Here is a 22,326-nt window from a genome sequence, read left to right as displayed (position 1 = left end):
GATAAGTCGGATTATAATGCTTGACATTTGTGAATAATATTCAATCTGGTGAAGGACATCACACCCTTGATGCAGAGCCCTCCTAATTTACCTTACACGGAGGGTGGGCCCTCTGCCTGGCAGACTGCTGATCAGTTGCCAAGATTGTAAATTACTCCTAACATCTTACAATCAACAGTTCAAGTCTCTTTGGTATTATATTAAAGCTTCCAATAAATATTAGATTGTGGTGTCTGAGTGAACAATGTTTATTCTGTTTAAAGAATAAACATATCTGGACACAATACTCAATGAGTGATGGAAGATCCCTATTAATATTATTAAATATTTTCACATGTAAATTGTATCTTTTTAAGAGAACAAACAAATCCTTCTCATTAACTTTGGTGATCTATAGTATAGTTACAGGATTAACTTCATTCTTTTCTGTTAACCATGTCTATAAGATTAAATCATTGTACAACTTTCCATCTCCTCCCTCCTTCACCCATCGTGTGTACTGATCTATATACTTACAACATGCCCCTGCCTATTCTTTCTTTTCTTTCTTATATTCACTGTAATACTGATGAAGTTGATTTAACATGGGTGTTTATTTGATAGTAGGAAATGGGTGTGACAATTTATTGCTTGTCCTTAACTCTCCATGAACTGCATGTTTTACTTGGCCATACCAGAGGACAGTTAAGAGTCAACAACATTGCTGTGGATCTGGAGTCACATGTAGGCCAGACCAGGGATGGAACATAGACTTTCTTCGCTAAAGAACATTAATAAAGTAGATGGGTTTTTAAGATAATCAACAATAGCTCTATGGTCACGAAGACTGAGACTAGCTTTCAATTCTTGATTATCCTTTAATTAATTGAATTTAAATTTCACCCATTGCTTTGATGATATGAACCCATGTCCCCAGATTAACTGGGGTCTCTGTATTTGTAGCCCAGTGATATTCCTCCAATCCCACCTTATCCCCTGAATTCACTGCAAATGTATTTCCCTAAGTACACTAAGAGCTGTTCAAGATGCTTGCCAGCAAGTACAGTTTTTAATTTGTTAACACTTCTCCATCATATTAAAAAGGTCAATGTCTAACATTATAATCAACTGTGCTTACAGCTTTAACATGCAGGATGTACTTTATCTAATATCTTAGTTAATTTGACAAGAGGTTAGTGCATTCTTCTTCTGAAACAAGAATGATTATTTATTTTGTTTATTCATGGAATGCAGGATGATAGTGTTGTGCAATTTAATATACTGGAAAGGAATGACAATGTGATAAGTTTGGAGGGAGAGAATTTGCATATTGATCTGAGTAGAAATAATAAAAATGTTATTCTAAAGTGAACCATTTGCAAAATATGAAATTATGCACTTCTATTCACAAACCACATTGCATTAGGGAATCTGGTGACTACCCACCTGAACAAAGGGCAATAGATTTATTTGTTAAATTCACTGCCAAATAGCACTATTAAAAATGACACTTCTGGAATGAGTGCAATACACTTTACGTTTTAGGGTGAGCCTAGGGCAACAACGTCTAGTATGCGGTATTTCTTCAGATGGAAACTGCAAAAGTAGTGTTTGGGCATTATTTAAACTAACCCAAGATTGTGGCATGAATCATGGGCAATTCCTAGTAAGATCATTTTGGATCATTTAATATTTCCCATTATTTCACTCCTTTGCACTTCAGCAAAGCTATATTAGGTTTAATATTTTATTAATTCATTTATTTTAGAAGGTATTCTAAATTCCACAGGATTTTTTTCTCTCCATCATGAAACACAGAGAAGACCAACCCTTATTATATATGTGCCTGTTCCCTGAAACAGGTATCAATTAGTCCCATTCTCTTGTTCTTTCCTCACTACCATCCACATTTTTCACTTAAGTATAGATAATGTTTGTTTTAGAGAACCATTAAAACATTTTTCCACCACACTTTCAGGCAACAAATTTCATATCATAATAAACATAAATTAAAACACTCACGTCTCCCACGGCCCTTTTATACCTCAAATTCAGCAGAGCAATGCAGCTGGATTCTGTTTTCAGAAACCATTAATGAACTGGCATTCACAAAAGATTTACATATGATTGTGTACATTGCAATGTACCAAAAACACTGTTTGCAACATGTGAAGGTTTTCTAAAAACTGAAGTTAATCTGAAACTGATGAAATATTCTCAGCTCTTTAATAATGAACAACTACAGATGAATAATTCAGTCCGAAAGTGCTGTGTCAGCAGTTATCTATAAATAGACTGTGATAACTTCATGCCTCCTGAGAGTGCAATTTAACTAACTATGTCATTATTATTTTAACAGTTATTAGTAGGGAGTTACCCTTGACAAATAGTGGTTGATTATTTATCATCCTTTAATATAAAAGGCCTCTGAACATGTTGCAGCCATTACATTTACATGACTGGCCTATTGAAATTTCTGGGTAATGGCAATGGATGGTGGAGTGTGGTAAGTTGTGGGAATTTGATGATAGTAATGCTACTAATTGTCAATGGGAAGTCGTTAAACCTTGTTAGAGATTATTGCTGCCATGTATATAGCACGAATATTACTTGCTACTTAATACTGTACATTGTTTAGATTATTCTGCACATAGGAACGGACTGGCTCATTACATAAGGAATTGTGAATGCAGCTCAAAGCTGTGCAATTATTAGTGAATAATACCACATGTGATCAAACAAAGGGAGCAAAGCTTAAAAATGAAACTGAATGGGCTGATGACACAGACCTGGGAAGAGTTGTTTCAATGCTGAGATGATTGACTCCCAACTACTAAAACCATCTGATTTTGAGCTAGATATGACTCTTAGGATGTGATATTTCTTCAAAGAATTCAATAAGACTGGTCAAGCGTCACTTTTGCTTTGAAATCCTTGCTGACTATTCTTCATATCGTTTTGGCTTCCAGTGACTGCTCTTTGAGATTTCAGTATCGTTCCTAACACTGACATGAAATTAACTGACCTCAAGTTTCCTCCAATTCTACTGGATATTGGAGGAAAAAGAAACAAAAATCTGTTTCCTTCACATTAACCTTATCTATCGAAAATAGCGCAATCTATGGTGTTATGTATATACACAGGGTGTTGCACCAACATAACCATAGTAATTGTTCCAAATTGTATCACCACAAATTACACTAAACAGTAGTCTACAGCAAGGGAGCATTAATATTCATGATTAGGAGGCAATAGATTTTTAAAATGGTGACAACTTGTCTGACAAACTGTTATCATGCTTTGAGTCACAATGCTCTAATAGTGAGGCAGACTATAGCACAGAAAGCAAGAGAAAAAGAAATAATTCTCGCTGCTCAATCTCACTGGCTTGTGGGACATTCTGTCCCATGTGTCAAAGATCTGTGGGTCAACTGTCAACACGTTCAGTCATCGAAAGGCACATGGCATAATTTTGAGATCCTGAGCAGACATCACCCTCAAACTGAAGGACAGCCATTGACAGTGCAGCAAATTTTAAGGTTTACGAAAAACTACTTGGACATGGGAAATGTCATCGCAAAATGAAATAGCTCAGTAACAATCCATTTCCCGGCTGCAATGATGTAGCTTGTTATACTGATTTATGCATTTCAATAATGTTACTACATGCACATTCAGTCATTCCACTGCTGAAATGATTATCTGAAATCAATACCTCAATTAATCTTTTTGTCATGCTCTGTTGTTACCAAATATGTCAATTTGGCTATTACATTGTGGTGAACACAACCTCAATGTATTTAATGTAAATTAGCCCTTGAAGCAATTTGATATTAAGAGAAGCCTGCTTTTACAGTAAAACTCCAATTTTATCATAGCATTTAAAAGTTGTGATTAATTTCTATTGAAAAGAATTTCACTGCTGTTTCTGTGCTCTCCTGAGATTAATACAGAGTACATCCTACACTGAAGTTTGCAAAGTGTAATTATTTTCTCTTCTCTCAGAGTTGTTAAATGCTTTGTTAAAAAAAGTGCTTTTAATGATCTAATACATCGCCTCAAACTGCAGACTAAAGAATTTCAACAAACACACAATGCATTCATCCATTAGTACCTCATGACATAATTTCAGTATCTACAAGTTTATCACACAATTCTTGGCTTTAATACAACAGATAGAGTTTTAATTTTTTGTCACACAGCTTCAATTGCAGTGTTCAAAGTGTTAATTCTGTGGATATGTCCCATAGTAGTGAAACTTATTTTGAATTTCTGCACTGCATGACATTGAAATGTTAACTATATAATAATGACAATGCCAATGAGTTTCACTGGGCATATTCATAATAATCAGCATTTCATCTTACTTTAGTTGCTTGACTTGCCATTTTCCATGCCAGGTACCAAGACACATAAATAGAGGTCAATAGGAATGAAAGCTCCACCGAGTTTGTCCCAACAATGTATTTGAACCTCAGCTGAGAAACAACACTGATTCTGATTTTCCTCAGTGCCCCACCACCTGGTCCCTGAGCAAGACTATTGATTCGGCACTTACAAGCAGGCTTGTTCCATGGTCACCAGACACGGGTCAAGGCTGAATTCCAAGGACCCTTAAATTTAGATTTGCCTTATCATTCTAAATTGGGGTTGACACCAGGTAACATGCCAGTGCCTAGCACCATTTCCTGAAGTCACGATTCTTTTTTAAAAAGTACATTGTTGTCAAATCTCTTCTGAATCCTATTTTAAAGAAAGTTTTTGACTATACAAAGATGCAAAGAAGGAATCAAGACAATAGAAGAGAACAATCTGGAACTTGATTAAGGCTGTCTTTCAAAGTCAGTCTTTCGATGAAACGCAAAAGTAGACACTCCTAACAACTGCAAGGATGGACAAAATCCTGGCTTTCAGATGATTTAGTCAGGATATATTAAGTTGTTCCTCATGGTTTTCAGGATTTAACAACAGTTGTCAGACTAGCCATGCCCCAAGCTGGAGATCAGTCAATCTCAGTGTGAGTGGAATGGCACCAACAGGAGCTGATCTGCCCAAGGCTGCTTTTTGTCAGGGTATCAGCTTATGTTAAACATCCAACTTTCCCAACCAGAGCATCACACAAGTGGCAGTTAATAGACAAGACTGGACTACATGTGCAGTAGCTCAGATATAGTCTGCAGTGTGCCATTCTCATGAGCAAAAAGCATACCTGGTTCCCAGCAACCCATAAAGAAGCAAACTGGCCATTTTATAAAAAAGAATTACTGCCTGATACTTGGGTGACACTATCATATCTATGGCTTGACACAATACAATTTGTAAGTAATTTAGCCCAACATTGTGGTTTCATGGCATGGAATCAAAGAATGAGACAGCGAAGAATGAGACAGCTGGACCGTTGAATGAGTTGTCCAATTAATTCAAGTACTTATTACATTCTTCTTTTAGACCCAGACTGACTAACCATACACACAAATTGTTTTAAAAAACATTTTTAAAAAGTTTGGAAATAAGATTTTAGACAGATAGAGTAAACTTAGAGATTATCGTAACAATATTGCTGATAGACTAACTAAAAAATCATGGAACTAATGCACAATAACTTGCTGAGATGATTCTTTTGGTGACAATTTAAAATACACCCCCTTAAAGGTATATGTAAATAACATTACATCTTTCCTCATGCTTTTCCCACAGGCCTGTGTGTTATCCCTTCTAGTATTTATCCTATCCTCATTTCAAAAGGGACTAATAAATCCATTTACACCAATATTTCAGGCCATAAATTCCAAATACAGAACTCTCCATGTTAAAAAAAAGCATTTTTTTATACTTTAAATTTGTGTATTTTCCTTCTGGCAATGGAAATACTTTTTCCTTAATTGCTCTATCAAAATCATCATAATTTTGAAGGCCTCGGTCAAATCTCCTTTTGTCTTTGTCTGATCTAAGGGGAACGAAGAACAATCTTGGCTTCCCCAGTTTCTCTGTGGGATTGAAACGTTTCAGCCACTAAAACATTCTGGTGAATATCCACATTGATTTCCTCAAGCACTTGGCATCTTAGGCTGAATCTTTTGATTTGGCGATATCCAAGCATTATACTGCAAGACAACCTCCCAGAGATTTACAGTAATAATACTGAAATGTTCTCTGCATTAATAAGACAACAAGTGAGGATGAAACATAAATTGGAACTAAGTCTAGATTTTATTTATATTCACATAAATTGGGAATAGGCTAACTTGTGATATGGAGTGAAAAGTAAGTATAGTAGCGCCTTGACTTACGAACTTAATCCGTTCCAAGACCCGGTTCGCGAACCGAAAAGTTCACAAACTGAATCAATTTTTCCCATTGTTCGGATAGCGTAAGAATGCTTGGACGTAGCAACGGACGCTGTTCACAGCACACGCGCCAAAGACGAACTGAATGAGATCACACGGGGCCCGAGGGCTTTTGCGTTCAACAAGCGCGTAGCAAAGCAGAACAATGAAACCACGTGGTCACACACGGGCTTTTTGCGTTTGTACCTTTGTTCGTACCTTGAATTTCGTATGTACATTGAAGCAAAATTTTACGTACAATCCTGTTCATAAACCGATTTCTTCGTGAATGGGGTCGTTCGTATGTCGAGGCGCTACTGTATTACAAAGTTTTTGCTATTTATGGATGTAAGCCTGCAAAATAATATGTCAAAGAAATTTAGAACTGCACTCTGAGAATAACTGTTGCTTTATCTGGTAAGTATTGATGAATTAAATAGGCTAAAGGGGGTTTGTGAGGTATACAAACAAATCACAAAGTTCTACAAGAAAATTAAGCTGACTCAAAACACAACTCTAAATCAAACCTGACTTCTAATGAAAATGTCAACCTGTTGGAAGCCAATTCCTTTTGGAAAGATACAAAAGGGATGGAGATCAAATATATGAAATAGTGATCCAAATGCATAAATGTGACTTGAACAAAATGTTAACTAACAGTCCCTGTAATGTGCATGAATAAACAAAATACTAAAAAAATAAGATTCAGGTCAGAGGTACTGTAAACCAAGCTAATAGTGAGATACGCTGCAGGGCAGATTTGCACTTGTGTGGAATTACAATGAAACATGCAGTTAAATAGGTTAGCTGTTTTGAAGCAAGGAAAATAAACCAATATGATTGTTTGGATCTATTTTCTCTTCAAAGATAATTACTGAAGGATCTTGGCAAATTTAATGTTAAGCATCTTAGCTCCTACCCATTGGTGATATGTCAGAAGCAGTTTTAAATATCCACTGGATAAATGTGGCAGAATTGGGTCGGTGGGTGTGAGTGAGCGAACAGGCAAGAAAGTGAGTGAATCAGTCAGTAAGACCATCCAATCAGTTGGATGTTGCACTAAGGGAAAGGTAGGAGGGTATGCATTAAGATGAGATAAATGGTTTTCTTCATTCATAGTTTTCTTGGTATTCAGTTATTTCAACTACACAAGACTCTCAGACTGATCACAAAAAGCCAATAAAGGCTGTGAGCTCCTGCTCTCGATGTATGCTGTTGCCACCATCCTCTCAAAGTATAGGTAAGAACAGGACATGCTTGATCTAGTACGGTAAAGGGTAACCACTTCCTGATACAACTGGAAGAGTTTCTTGCAATGTACAAGATTTATTTTATTCCACAATCGCTACTAGTTCCAGATTACATTGATATGATAAATTTCGGTAGAGAGATTTTGAGGAGCACATGATGTTTGGTCTCACTTATTTGAGTCCCAAGGCCATAGAGGTCCATATACACCATCAGCATCATGGCTGGAGCTAATGGAAATCTTTAGAAGTTACTCTCCAGAACCATATGCAACATCTTCCATCAAGCTTTTTCTTTCCCTTTTTAATATTATACATTTGTCTGTACATATCATTACATTTACCATCACCCCATCTCCCTCCACATCTCTGACTTTACAAATTCAGGTGTTCTGGGGGCCACATATACACGTTGAACGTGGAAAACTGATAATTCGCTGGGTGGAAGATGATTGCCTTTGATTATCTTCCTGACAGTGTGAGGTCTGTAGTTCTCTTTAAACTGGACGATCTTTAATCTCTTGGATTTGTATCCTGGGGACATCTTTCCTGCTGTAATAGGCAATTTCTTCCTTATTGAGTTGTTGAACATTAATCTTCTCCTTGGTGGCTTCCATGGAGTTATAAGCACATTTTCAATCTGTGTCAGCAGATTTCTATTCCCAACTCACTTGCAGATTTGTGCTGATGCATGTCAATGTTTTCCTTTCACATGTTGATTTGTTTGGAATCTGTCATTTGCCCTTAGTGATTGCAGTACTGGTGAAACCAATATATCTAATTCTTGTCTTTGAGATTTCCTTCTCAGGATGTCAAATATTGTGCCTAAGCTTCCAAGTTAACTCAGCATCGAACTTCAACCTGCCTAGAGTCTGCTTTAGTTATTTATTCACTAAGTTGTATTACAAACTGAGTTGCGCAGTTTTAAATTTGTCAACTGGCTCAACTGGGATGTGCTGCTCATTGGCAATCTCATTCTTTTTTTCCTTCATTGCAAAGCCTGCTGCTTCCTACAGTCTGAGCACTTTGGTGTTGATAGCAGTGAAAAGTATGTGTACCAATCCAGTATCATCACAGGTTTGCATGTTTTGACTGTAAGAATCGATGTATTTTGCTAACATAATGAAAAGCAGAATTTAGTGCACTTGGTTCAGGTTCTGCTATGAGTCTAGGGAGTCCTATGGATATCTTCTGTCAGCTTTACTTTGACCAGTTGTTCCTTAACTTTATATAGTTTAACACCTTCTACCATTTGTCACCCTACTCAAGAGTGAAAATTCCTGTTTGTGAAGTACATAGAGGTTTTCTGCTACTTGGCATTCCCTATATTGGGGATTTGCTTGTAGCATACTTTTAATCTCAAGTGCTTTACTTCCTGGACCTTGCACTTGCACTGTTCTCATCTGTAGACAGTGTGCTTTTTTAAACTATGGATCGTTATCTAATAGCATAACCACACTCAACAGATGTCTAACTTGAAATCTGAAAGATAATCATTGCCAAAATGTAAGGGCTGGATTACCCATTTCCCCTCAGAATTAAAATCATCTTATTTACATTTCTCCATGAATCTCGAGAAATTCTGAATGCAATCATCTGTGGATTTCCCCGATGCTTCTGAACTGTTCATTTATTCTTGCTTTTCTAAGAGTTTTATTAGTTTTGAGGTTAAAGGTTTTGTCAAAGGTTTTCAGTACTTCAAATATGTCTGCTGTTTCTTATACACCTTTGTGAGCTCAAATGTCATCAGCTATACTCCCAATTGAGTACAGAACTGAATTTGCTTGTTCAGCTTTTGATTTAGTATCTGATTTGGGTGCTATTCTGTATCTCAAAAGTTGTTTCTCCTAAGTGTCCAATTCTGTGTTCTATTTCATCCATCTCTGGAACCTGGCAATATTATTTTCTTGTGCCATAGCTTTCTAATGTAATTGCATAGTTTAGATTTTTAAAAGATTTAGATTTTTACATTAATAGCAGCTCTATTCTTCTACAATGCTGGATTTTCATTCATTTTACACCTGAAATGAATGATTGCTACTTTCTTGTGATTAAAATTGTAGCTAAATTGAAGGATTCTCACACTTCAAAGGTAGAACCAAGGATTCCTCTCTTTTTGCAGTTCACAATAAATCCCACTGCTTGTGACTTTAATGAACATTTCTCACTTTATTCAGAAAAAGACAGGAGATCCAGGATCTGATTAAAGTCTCACAAATGTTGTACTCCTATTAGATCAGTCTAGTTTAGACATTTAATGTGCCAACTTTATCACCCTAATTATTGTCTTTGCGATGTCCTTCATGGCTTATTAATTTACTTCTGTAGCCATACCTCTGGCTGCTCTCTCAGGATGTCAGAGACATTCAATCCGTTGCAAGTAATTTTTTAAAAACGTATTGCTTTTGCAGTCTGGAATATTGTTTTTGTAAAGTTCCTCCTGATCCACCAGAGATTTTCAGTTTTGCTCTGAGCCTGTAACATTTATTCACTCAACACTGAACTCTACCATTCATAGACACATCTTGTGACACTGCCTGTACCTACTTTGGACAAACCAATTCTCCTTCTCAAGGCAGTTGCTAACTCTCCCCTGTATGTGTCTCTCTTACCAGGTCTGAAATGTTTTCACTATTCACTGGGTTATTCTTCGTGGCTGAGGATTGCCATCAGTATTTCTTCTTTTACATCTTCAGCTCTTCCCTGATGCTGAGGGCACTGTATGAGACTTAAAGCTGAGGCTGAATATTTTACAATGCTACTTACGCTGTTCTATGAGAAAACAAATCAAATCTGCACCACTTTTTACTATGTTGTATGGGCAGGCCAGCTCACTATGCTATATGAGCTGCTGCTCATCTTGAAGGTTTTTATGACCATTCTCTTCAAGTGTAAGAAATTACAGGAACTATGTAATCTAGTGTAGTAGAGGAAGACCACCTCCTGGTCTAACTAGAAGAATATTTAGTTAAAAAGGTAAAGTTTGTTGCATGTTAGTGATTAACTTTAAGAAACATTGATATAATAGATATTATTAGAGAGACATTAAGAAGCGTCAAATGTCCAGTCTCACTCCTTTGCAATCATAAGCTGGTCTGCAAAATCCGTTTGACGTCATAATGGATGGTGTCGAGGGTGTGGTGCTGGAAAAGCACAGCTGGTCAGGCAGCATCAGGGGAGCAGGAGAATCGGTGTTTCGGGCATAAGCTCTTCATCAGGAGTTTATGCTTGAAACGTCGACTCTCCTGCTTCTCGGATGCTACCTGACCTGCTGTGCTTTTCCAGCACCACATTCTCGACTCTGATCTCCAGCATCTGGAGACCTCACTTTTATCCTGTCATAATGGATGTTGCTTATTGCGGTCTTTGATATTAACTTATTCAGACCCATGTTCAGCATGTTGTACATTAGAATATGCTAGTGATTACTCACACCTTTGAATATAATGCTGTAGGATCTTATGTAACAAACATGACAAAGAAAAAATCCACAATCTGCAAACAAATTTAACAGCAAAAATAGACAATTATAGAACACCTTGATAGAGTGACAGCCCCTTTGAGGCACTTGAGATGAGATTCCATGCAGAAGAATTGAAGAGAGGTGACCAAGGGCACAAATATTTTGAATGAAGAGTGCCAACAAAGATAATTGGGAAGAGAATGCTAAGGAATAAGTGGATGTCAAGCCCAGTCACTCAAGAAAATAACACAAGGAGTGGGAAGGCTAGAGAGTTAGAGGATAGACAATTGCATTGGTGATGTCCATGGAGATAGAAGCAGGAATTGGGAGGCAGGTGGAGCAAGGCAATGGAGGGTCTTGTATATTGTGCTAAATGCTTTGAATTAAGCCTGCAAATGAACAGGGTGCTCACACAAGTTAAACAAGCAACCTACCAAGCAAACAAAAAAAAGAATGGCGGTCAAAATCATTCAATAATTTTAAATTAAGAACATATTACCTTGTGGAAATATCTTTTAGAAAAGCCATACCACATTACAACATACCACTTAATACTAGAATTACTACTATTAATAAACAATCATTGTTGTTTTAATTGAGCATATTTGTCTAAATATAATGCAGTCTGGCTAACACAAAGCAATGTATTGCTTTCATCTTCAATTATGTCACAAACAGTGAAGGATACTTACTCTCTAAATAACAGTACCTGAAACCAACAAGACAAATTTGTACAAAATTGTCTTCTATGTTCAATTCAGGTTTTAGTTTTCAGAGCTGCACCGTCAGATACCAGGTAGCAGTTAGTAATTTCAGAAGTATACAAATAAATTAGTGTCCTTGGATAATGTTATCGTCACGTGTCAAATCACAATGCGTGTACCAAAGATAACCAATTCCAGTCTCTGCTTTGGACAGGGTAATAAACAAATTAAACAAGTTTTTCTTTTCATAATTTAAACAATGGTTGGCTATTAATAAGCTCTCACCACAATATAAGGTTACTGGAATTTGCAATATTTAATTTCCATCATTGTTAGTGCCATCAGATTACGCAGACACTAAATTTTATTCATATATCATATCTGAGAGAAAGAGAGGACTGCAGATGCTGGAGATCAGAGTCAAAAAATATGGTGTTGGAAAAACACAGCAGGTCAGGCAGCATCTGAGGAGCAGGAGAGTCGATGTTTCGGGTATAAGCTCTTTGTCAGGAAGTTGGGATGGGGGGGAAGGGGGCTGAGAGAAATATATAGGAGATGGGGTGGGACTGGGGGGAAGATATCTTGGAAGGTGATAGGTAGATACAGGTGGGGAGGGTGATGATGATAGGCAGGAGCAGAGGGTGGAGCAGATAGGTGGGAAAGAAGGTTGAGAGGTGGGACAGCTCAAAGGGTGGTGTCGAGTTGGAGGGTTGGACCTGGGATGATGGGAGAAGGGGCGATGAGGAAATGGGTAAAATCAACATTGTGGTTGTGTGGTTGGAAGATTCCAAGGTGGAAGATGAGACGTACTTCCTCCAGGCATCAGGTGGCTAGGAGGAGGAGGCCCAGGACTTTCATGTTCTTGGCAGAGTTGGAGGGGTAGTTGAAGTGATCGGCCACAGGGTGATGGGGTTGTTTATTGCGTGTGTTCCAGAGATATTCTCTGAAACATTCCACAAGTTGGCGTCCTGTCTCACCACCGTAGAGGAGACTACATCGAGAGCAACAGACACAGTAGATGAGATGTTTGGATGTGTGGGATTTACACCACTTGCAGCAGCAAGGGAACATGCCAGGAGTGGAGGGTGGGTTGGCAGGTGGTGTGGACTTAACGAGGGAGTGCAGAGGGAATGGTCTCTGTGGAATGCTGAAAGAGGTGAGGAGGCAAACATATCTCTGGTGGTGGGGTCTGACTGTAGGTGGTGGAAATGGTAGAGAATAATGCATTGTGTCTGGAGATTGGTGTGCTGGAAGGGATAGTGTTTTTACAGGAGGGGTGGTGGGAGGAGGTGTAGTCCAGGTAGCTGTGGGATTCGGTGGGTTTGAAGTAGATGTCAGTGTTGAGTCAATTGCCAGAAATGGAGTCGGAGAGGCCGAGGAAGAGGAGGGAAGTGTCCGAGATGGTCCAAGTGAACTTGAGGTCAGGGTGGAAGGTGTTCGTGAAGTTGATAACTGACCCGAACAACCCATTGTATGCGCCTGTCACACCAAACGGATCTCTTTATACTTTGACACAATCCTGTCCCCCTTGGTCTAGGGATACCACCTTTGCTCTCCACCTCCCCCATGACTTTCGTTTCCCTGGTGCCCAAAGCCTCATCTTCACCAAAGACAGTCAGTTCCTCTACATGTCCATCCGTCATGATGAAGGCCTCCAAGCCCTCCGTTGCTTCCTCTCCCGCCGACCCAAACAGTACCCTTCCACTGACAAACTCATTTGATTGGCTGAACTCGTCCTCACCCGTAACAACTTCTCCTTCGAATCCTGTCACTGCCTTCAGACCAAAGGGGTAGTTATGGGCACCTGCATGGGCCATAGCTATGTCTGCCTTTTCATTGAATATGTGGAACAGTCCATCTTCCGTAGTTACAGTGGCACCATCCCCCACTTTTACCTCCACTACATCGATGACTGCATTGGCACCACCTTGTGCTCCCACAACGAGGTTGAACACTTCATCAACTTCATGACCACCTTCCACCCTGACCTCAAGTTCACCTGGACTATCTTGGACACCTCCCTGCACTTCCTGGACCTCTCCGTCTCCATTTCCAGCGACTGGGTCAACACTGACATCTATTTCAAATTCACTGACTCCCACAGCTACCAGGCCTACACATCCCCACCTCTACCTTCCACCCCCCCCATAAAAACACTATCCCTTACTCCCAATTCCTCTGCCTCTGCCTCTGCCACATCTGTTCCCAGGAGGAGCAATTCCACTCCTGAACATTCCAGATGGCCTCCTACTTTAAAGACCGCAATTTCCCCTCCCATATGATCCACAATGCTCTCCAGTGCATCTCCTCCACTTCACACACCTCCTTGAACCCCACCCCTGGTCCTCACCTTCGACCCCACCAATCTCCGGATACAGCACATCATTCTCCACCATTTCTGCCACCTACAGTCAGACCCTACCACCAGAGATATATTTCTCTCCCCACCCCTATCAGCATTCCACAGAGACCATTCCCTCCGCAACTCCCTCGTTAAGTCCACACCACCTGCCAACCCACCATCCACTCCTGACATGTTCCCTTGCTGTCACAAGTGGTGTAAAGCCTGTGCCCACACATCCCCCCTCACCTCCATCCAAGGCGCCAAAGGATCCTTCCATATCTGGCAGAGATTTTCCTGCACATCCAAACATCTCATCTACTGTGTCTGTTGCTCTTGATGTGGTCTCCTCTACACTGGGGATACAGGATGTCAACTCATGGAAAGTTTCAGAGAAAATATCTGGGACACACGCTCCAAACAACCCCATCACCCTGTGGCCAAACACTTCGACTCCCCCGCCCACTCCGCCAAGAGCATGCAAGTCCTGGGCCTCCTCTACTGCCAATCCTAGCTACCCAACAACTAGAGGAAGAACACCTCATCTTCCGTCTTGGAATCCTCAAACCACATGGCCACAGCGTTGATTTCACCAGTTTCCTCATTTCCCCTTCCCCCACCTCATCCGAGATCCATCCCTTCAAGTCAGCACTGCCCATTTGAACTGCCCCATCTGTCCATCTTCCTTCCCATCTGTCCACTCCACCCTATCACCATCAGACTCTTCAGCTCCTCAGATACTGCCTGACCTGCTGTGCTTTTCCAGCGCCCCACTTTTCGACTCACATATCATATCTGTTCATTTTGATTAGTGCATTTCAACAGCAAGTCTCTTCAGTTCCCAGAAAATTGAAACAAAAGTTAAGATAGTTAAATTGGCCTCGGGACATCTGCCACCTTACTGGTAACCAATATTCTCTGTGTTACACATCAAGTCATTTGTTGGTAAATTGATCTGAATCATAATTCAGTTTTCCCTTCTGTAGCATTCAACCACCTACATACAACTAAATACCGAAATACCCTGCCTCTTTCAAGGATAAAGCCATGGAAATAGATAGTGAGGACTTTGCCATCAGTGAAATTTACTTGCAGTAATCATGCCCAACTAAGTGTCTAATTTTATTTGTGGAACCTATTCAGTTGAAGCCTACACAATAAGCTGTGCTGATTAGGTAGATTATTAAGTGTTTGATTATGATTAAAAGCACTATCAACAAAATGACTAAGCAAGTAAGTTATGAAAAATGTTGGTATAATTTTAAAACGTTATACTGCAATCAAACTGAATGATTAAATGATCACAATACAGCACCCCATGTTCCAAAGCACTTTTTAATCTATGGGGTTATTTTCCCAGGATTGTGCATATTCCATCATGTTACTTGTACAAGTTTCTGCAAGCTTTTGAGATGGTTTTAAAAAGCACTGTTTTGTAAACTGGTACTGGCTGTAAAACCTGCCACACGCACAGATTAAATTCATCACCATTGAGTTTCCACTAACGGCATTCATTTGCTGACCTTCAGATTGGCTTTAAAACATAAATGGTGCCTTTTGCTGGCAAAGATAGCAATCAGTATGTTTTATAAGAATTAGTATGGAACGTTTGCTTCATTTACCAAGGAATGGAGCACTGTACCCCAAGAAAACTAGCAAATGGGTTTGCATATTTTAAAAATCGTAATTAGTAATTTACAATTAGGTTATTTCAGGGAAGAACACCGACAATGATTAAAAACTTTTTTTTTTAAACGGGATCATCTTACTTATTGCTCCATTAATCAAGCTTCACTAATGCATCGTGTTTTTTGAAAAAAAAAGTAATAAAAATTACATTTTAAAGTCATGCCCAACTGAGTTTGTTAACAGTAGATTTTGTATTCAGTAACGTGCACTGAGTGTTAGTGGAAACTAAACAGAAGAGTATTTATCAAAATGAATGCAATCATGGACACAATTTGTACCCAGATCATCAATGGCACCCAAGCAGAAACTCGTAATTCTAACTTTAGTCAACATTTCAATTATTTGGTTCCACAGAGTTTTTGCTTGAAGACTTAACAGATTGATAAAAATTAACCAAGTCATCACTGGCTCTGATGATATATGTACTGTGGCTAACATCACGCAAATGATTGAAATCTTAAACAGAAAGCCACACATGAAAATACTGGTGCTTTTAAAACACATACTTCTCATGTGGGCCTGTCCTATGTTATGTCAGGCAGAAAACGCATACGACTTTAACCAGGTCATCCAGCAGAGGTCAGAAACAGAAGGAAAATGCTCCTGCTAAGGTTAAAAACATCATAAAATTCTGAGCCAACTTATATCATTACCAAGCACACACTGGTTATAAAGCTGACAATATGATTTCCTAAAATAGTAAGAATGCTTATGATTTCATTCAAAAGACAGTTTACAGCAAAAATGTGAAATGAAATAACTTTTAAAAACAAGAAATACACTTTGACTTACAGTTACGTTAGCTCTAATCAAAAATTGCTGGAGCTATTGTTTTTAAATTTTCCATCGTCTCTGTCTCACAACTTACTCCACTGTGTGGTTTTCATTTACACATAATTATCAAACTACAATTTACTATGGCGTCATTAAATAATAATAAAAATATATACAATATTCTACTCACTAAAGCAACAATCTGTTCTAAATACATATATAAACTGTAGAAAGTACCATCCAAACGTTCCAGGTAGCTGTACAATACTCTGGCCTGTGTCCTTTTGTGCGTTATGTGTGGAGTTGCTGGAATGACCCACAAATAACATTCACGGTAATATCACTGGGAGGAGGGGCTGGGTGTTGGCTTGGAGTGGCATTGCCTCACACAGCTGTCGGCAAATGTTATGCAGGCTGCCATTGAATACCGTGGTTATCATCAGTCAGCAAAGAAGCTCTCATTTCTCGTTAGGAGCTTAAACAGTACGTGCAATGCGCCCAATCTCAGGCACTGAAGCACAACTCACTATCAGTGAACAAAATTTTGAAGCAAACAGTTTCAAATTGATTTGAAGTATGCACTACATTGTCAGTAACAGATTGCATTTTCAGATAAAAAATTCTTTGAACTGCATCATACTTGTAAATGTGAAATGATCGTTAATAAAATATAATAATTGGTATTCAATTCCATATATCATTGAAAAAGTTGCACTGAGAATGCTTTTTGTTAGTATTTACAGAGTTGTTATAGTGCAGAAGGAGGTCATTCATCCACTATTTTCATACCTTCAGAATAAAATAGGAACACCGGAATTGCCAGACAATGAAAGATCATCCAGTTCACCCTCTATATCTTGGCAGTTGATTTGTACAACAGTCATGGAATTGCTAATTATAGCAATAAATCTCCAACAATTCATCCACAACATGTAGAGAGAAGGAAACAAAAACCCCGTGGTGATTGGTTTGAAGAATAGAGTTCATCTGCTCCATCTAACACTGACCTACCTAACTCATGACACTTAAAATATGTAAGCACAGACAAATCCAAACCATCTCAATAATATTCATTGAGCAATAACAATGAAATGTGAAAGTCACCAAGTTCCCAAAAGACAATAGGCTACTTTCTGCCTCTCATTTGGAAGAACAATTGGTAGTAGTGAGTTTTTTCTAAGGGTCACCATTGCTTCAGGTGAAGCGGACAATGCAGAAACTTCATGGGAGGGTTCAGCTGACTGGATGGTCAGTCTGCAATGCAAAGTCACAGCAACAGCATAGGTTCAATTCTGCACTGGCTGAAAAAAAACAGCAAGAGCATTAGTTTGGAATAATCAGACTCTTCACACACACACACACACACACACACAGACACACATACCCGCAGCTTGCACTGACAATGACATTCATTTCCCTAGTCATAATGTTATCACCAACTGTCCTTTAATTCACAGGGCAGGTCTCGAACTGCAGATTTTTAGGCAAAAGTTATTATTCAAGATGGCAAAATCCGGAATGCAGGATTTTCTTTATGCCCTTCTTTCTCTGTTCCCATTCTGCCTCATCATTGAGGCAGTTCTGCTCTGTAAGATGCAGCATACTCATTGTCAACACTTTGAACATTTGTAGCAAGCACCTCTCAGTTATTAATATCAATGCTGCTCTACTTCCAAATGCATTTGGGGTACTTTCATCAGCCTTTCCAGAAAACCAGCCATTTGAGAGTTGAGAAAACGGGCTGATTTTGGTGGCATTTTTTTGGGACGGGGGGAGCGGAGTTGAACACTATTCACCATCTAGACACAATGACCAGTCCCAAGCCACTGAAGTTGATTTTTCAGTTTTAACTGAATGTTTTGTGGACTTGGCTTCAAGAAGGACACAAATGTGTCAACGATTCTCCCACTAAATTCAGAGAAAATGGTGGAGGCACTGTTGGTTAAATTCTTCCAGTACTTTTACGTGTTACTGACAACACAGTCCAGGTCTCACGACAGTACTGCCCTGTGGTGATAATAAGTGCTGTCTACACTAAGACCCTTGCTGACTTACATGGGTCTTTGTTTATCAAACACCTGTGGAGTTGTTTGGTAGGAGACTGAATTGGCACAGCTGACCTGGTATTTAGCCTTCTTGAGAATGACAGCCTGAGAGAGATGGCTGCAAAAGGTATGGGAAGTGATCAGTATATTCCACAGTCTCATCTTCAACACAAGAGGGAGATTGAATGTTTGACTGACCAGGTCTGGGTTGATGTATGAGTTTTATTTTGGCAACATTCAAGGACAGGCCTTGTCAGGACAATCGCAGAAATCCAGAGTGGCTTATAAACCTGGTGGAGGATGAGCAACAACTGTCATCTCGCAGAGATCATGCATATCTCGGGTGGCCAGTTTGCTATTAGCGAAGAGACAACTGAAGTTAAAGAGCTTTCTATCTAGCCCACAACCAATATACACACTATAGGACCGTTTCCCTTTGACGAGGTGAGCAACCAAATGCCAGGTAAATACCATGGGGATTATCACACAGACTTGCTGGACATTGATGCAGATGTCGAGGGGGTCTGCTTTGGATCTCCCAGTCAAGATAGCTGAAGTCATATCATCACAGAGCATGGAATTGTGGGATTGTGAAGATGTTTGGTTGGGCATCCACAACTTTGGAGTATAATCCACAGAGCTTAATGAATTTTGAATGCTTTGATTGGGTTGATGAATGCAACGAAGAATTCCTGGTGCTGTTCTTGGCATTTTACTTGGAGTTTCCTGGCAACAAGACATATCAAAGGTTCATCTGGAAGGCCGAAAGCTACACTTCATCTCTGTCAAGGTTTGGTCAGCCATATGAAGTAGGCAATTCAGGTGAATTTGTAAATGGGGATAACAGAGAAATCCCTCAACAGTTTCTGAGTGATAATCTCTCTTCTTGAAAAGAGTGACTTCTGTAGCATTGCTCAAGTTCTTTACTCTGCCACATCGGCAAGATGAGCACATGGAGTCTCTCTATGACCAAAGACTCAAATGGAATACAATCATAGTCATAGGCTTTGGTTTGGCTTGAGTTCTTGCTGCATCTCTCCTTCTGATAATAGTTTACCCATGATCCTACTACTGGGGACTGAAACATAGTCTGGAGAGCATCAGCTGCTACTATGCATTCACAGGAAATTTCTTGTTGGAAATTTTCTTTTGTGAATTGACAAACAGCATCACCATCTTTAAACACAAGGACAGGACCCTGTGCAAAGGGAATTTTGACCATTTCACCTCGGTCCATAGATTTCCCCGATGGCTTGAAAAAGGTTTTGCATGTCATGGATTGGCAATAGGCACCTAAACTTTGTGATACAGTGAGTAATGGTCCTGTTATGCCATCTTCCAAGTTCAAGTCCCACTCCAAGACCTGACGACTCAAGGAAGGTCCATTCATCGCAAAGCCAAGCAGTTTGAGGATCAACCAGCAAAACCTCTGAACACATACCAATGATAGGTTGCAAGAGAAGGAGAAATTCCTGGTTAGTTGTGTGATGGACAGAAAATTAGTGCATCTCTCACAATATTTTTATAAAAGCACATGTTGATACAGTCACATGCACTGTGCAATGCCACCTGATAAACCTTGGACAGTATCCTACCTCATCTTGCAGAAAAAAATGTAGATGTTCTTCATTACAAAAATACTGTAACTATGTTAAATGAACCCCATTTACAAACCGACTTATCAAGCTTGTTTGTTTATGTTTTCAAATAAATGGCAACAAACCAAAACTATAATTCTGATAAATGTGACATAGTCGTATAAAGGAAAAGTATTTGTGACTTTTACTTCCTGTCAGAAGTTTCAGAATATAAGTGATGACAAGCATTCACGTAAGTTGATGGAACATGTTACGTTCTTAGAAACGCCCTTATTGCCCAGTAACTAATTCGATGACAGCATAATTAGTAACAGAGCATTTCATGATCAGGGATGGATATCATGATTTTTGCACATGTTCCTATAAAATGCCTTTTTTAATGCTTTTTCAAAAGCAATTTGCAACACTTGTTGAGACGAGATGAGATATAACACATGAAACTGTTTTACATCAGATCACAAGTAAACATACGAGTAATAATCATCAAGCATTCTGTTTACCTGAAGCTCATTTCCCTCCTCAAAAAAAATCCCGGGGCCATTTTTCAAGTGCCCAACTGAGCATTGCTGCAGGTCAGCCACACATTATAGAAAATGCCCCAGAGTTCATTTCTATTCATTGCAATCGAAAGAGTTGAGTAGGTTCTGGACAGGCAGATTTTTTCACAAAGTCAAGAGAGTGGTGCTGGAAAAACACAGCAGGTCAGGCACCATCCGAGGAGCAGGAGAATCGACGTTTCGGGCATAAGCCTTTCATCAGGAATGAGGCTTGTGGGCCAGGGGGCTCAGAGATAAATAGAAGGGGGTGGGGCTGGGAGGAAAGTGGCTGGGAATGTGATAGGTAGATGAAGGTGAGGGAGAAGGTGATTTGTCGGAGAGGAGGGCGGAGTGGATAGATAGGAAAGAAGATGGACAGGTCAAGAGGGTGGTGCTGAGTTTGGAAGCTTGGGAATGGGATAAGGTAGGGGGAGGGGAAATGAGGAAACTGGTGAAATCCACATTAATTCCATGTGGTTTCAGGGTCCCAAAGCAGAAGATGGGGTGTTCTTCCTCCATGCATCAGGTGGTTAGGGTTTGGCGATAGCAGAGTCCCAGGACCTGCATATCCTTCATGGACTGGGAGGGGGAATTGAAGTGTTCAGCCACGGGGCGATGGGGTTGGTTGGTGCAGGTGTCCCAGGGATGACTCTGATCTCCAGCATCTGCAGTCCTCACTTTCTCCTAGCTTTTTTCACAAAGCTAAGTTAATGTTTCAGCAGCCAACTCAAAATCACCCATGATTTTGTTGTCTCTTTCATGAGCTGACTTGCTTTGGGTGTCATCTTTCCTTTCCAGAGGATTTCTAACTGTTGAAAAAAGGTTTTGTGACAGAACTGAATACTGTGTAGCTGTATAACAGGCAGCTGAAGCAATACTACTCAAAGGGAATTTCCAACCAAGACTCCTGTTGGTTGACATGATTGTCCATGCGTTCCTTATCTCTGACTTCTCGATTGGCAGAACTGACCATCTCTCTGAACACACCCCACTGCCAAAACATTTCTTCCTCAACTTTTGAAGGAATATCAAGTCCATGTGTCATACAGCACAGTAGAGGGCCATAGCAAGTTTTGAGAAGATTTGTAGCTCAGGTTGAAGATGTAGGTTTGCTTTCTGAGCTGGGAGGTTCATTTCCAGACGTTTTGTCACCCTACTAGGTAACATCTTCAGTGGGCCTCCGGGCGAAGCACTGCTGATAATTCCTGCTTTAGATTTATATCTTTGGTTTTCTTTGGGTTGGTGATGTCATCTCCTGTGGTGATGTCATTTCCTTTTCTTTTTCTCAGAGGGTGGTAGATGGGGGTCTAACTCAATGTGTTTGTTGATAGAGTTCCTGTTGGAATGCCATATCTCTAGAAATTCTCGTGCATGACTCTGTTTGGCTTGTCCTAGGATGGATGTGTTGATCCAGTCGAAGTGATGTCCTTCCTTATCTGTACGTAAGGATACTAGTGAGGGAGGGTCATGTCGTTTTGTGGCTAGTTGGTGTTCATGTATCCTGGTGGCTAGTTTTCTGCCTGTTTGTCCAATGTAGTGTTTATTACAGTTCTTGCAAGGTATTTTGTAAATCACATTATTTTGCTTATTGTCTGTGTAGGGTCTTTCAAGTTCATTAGCTGCT

General features: G+C 39.6%; 1 protein-coding gene across 4 annotated transcripts in view; it reads right to left on the bottom strand.

Annotated features, from left to right (window-relative positions):
* Positions 1-22,326, bottom strand: part of LOC122553773 (spectrin beta chain, non-erythrocytic 1-like) — a 269,990-nt gene that overhangs the window by 216,707 nt on the left and 30,957 nt on the right. Inside the window, exon 1 of one of the 4 annotated variants that reach the window (XM_043698082.1) lies at positions 16,761-17,077. The exons of 2 other annotated variants lie outside the window; for them this stretch is intronic. The gene's annotated coding sequence lies outside the window, so the exon portion shown is untranslated. Of the gene's footprint in view, positions 1-16,713; positions 16,738-16,760; positions 17,078-22,326 lie in introns of those variants that run through there. One more of the 4 variants, XM_043698085.1, reaches the window with a different exon arrangement.

This window comes from Chiloscyllium plagiosum, chromosome 10 (genome assembly GCF_004010195.1).
Source record: "Chiloscyllium plagiosum isolate BGI_BamShark_2017 chromosome 10, ASM401019v2, whole genome shotgun sequence".
NCBI classification, from domain to species: domain Eukaryota; kingdom Metazoa; phylum Chordata; class Chondrichthyes; order Orectolobiformes; family Hemiscylliidae; genus Chiloscyllium; species Chiloscyllium plagiosum.
The sequence above is the reverse complement of the archived record's forward strand: the minus strand, read 5'-3'. Positions and strand labels throughout refer to the sequence as shown.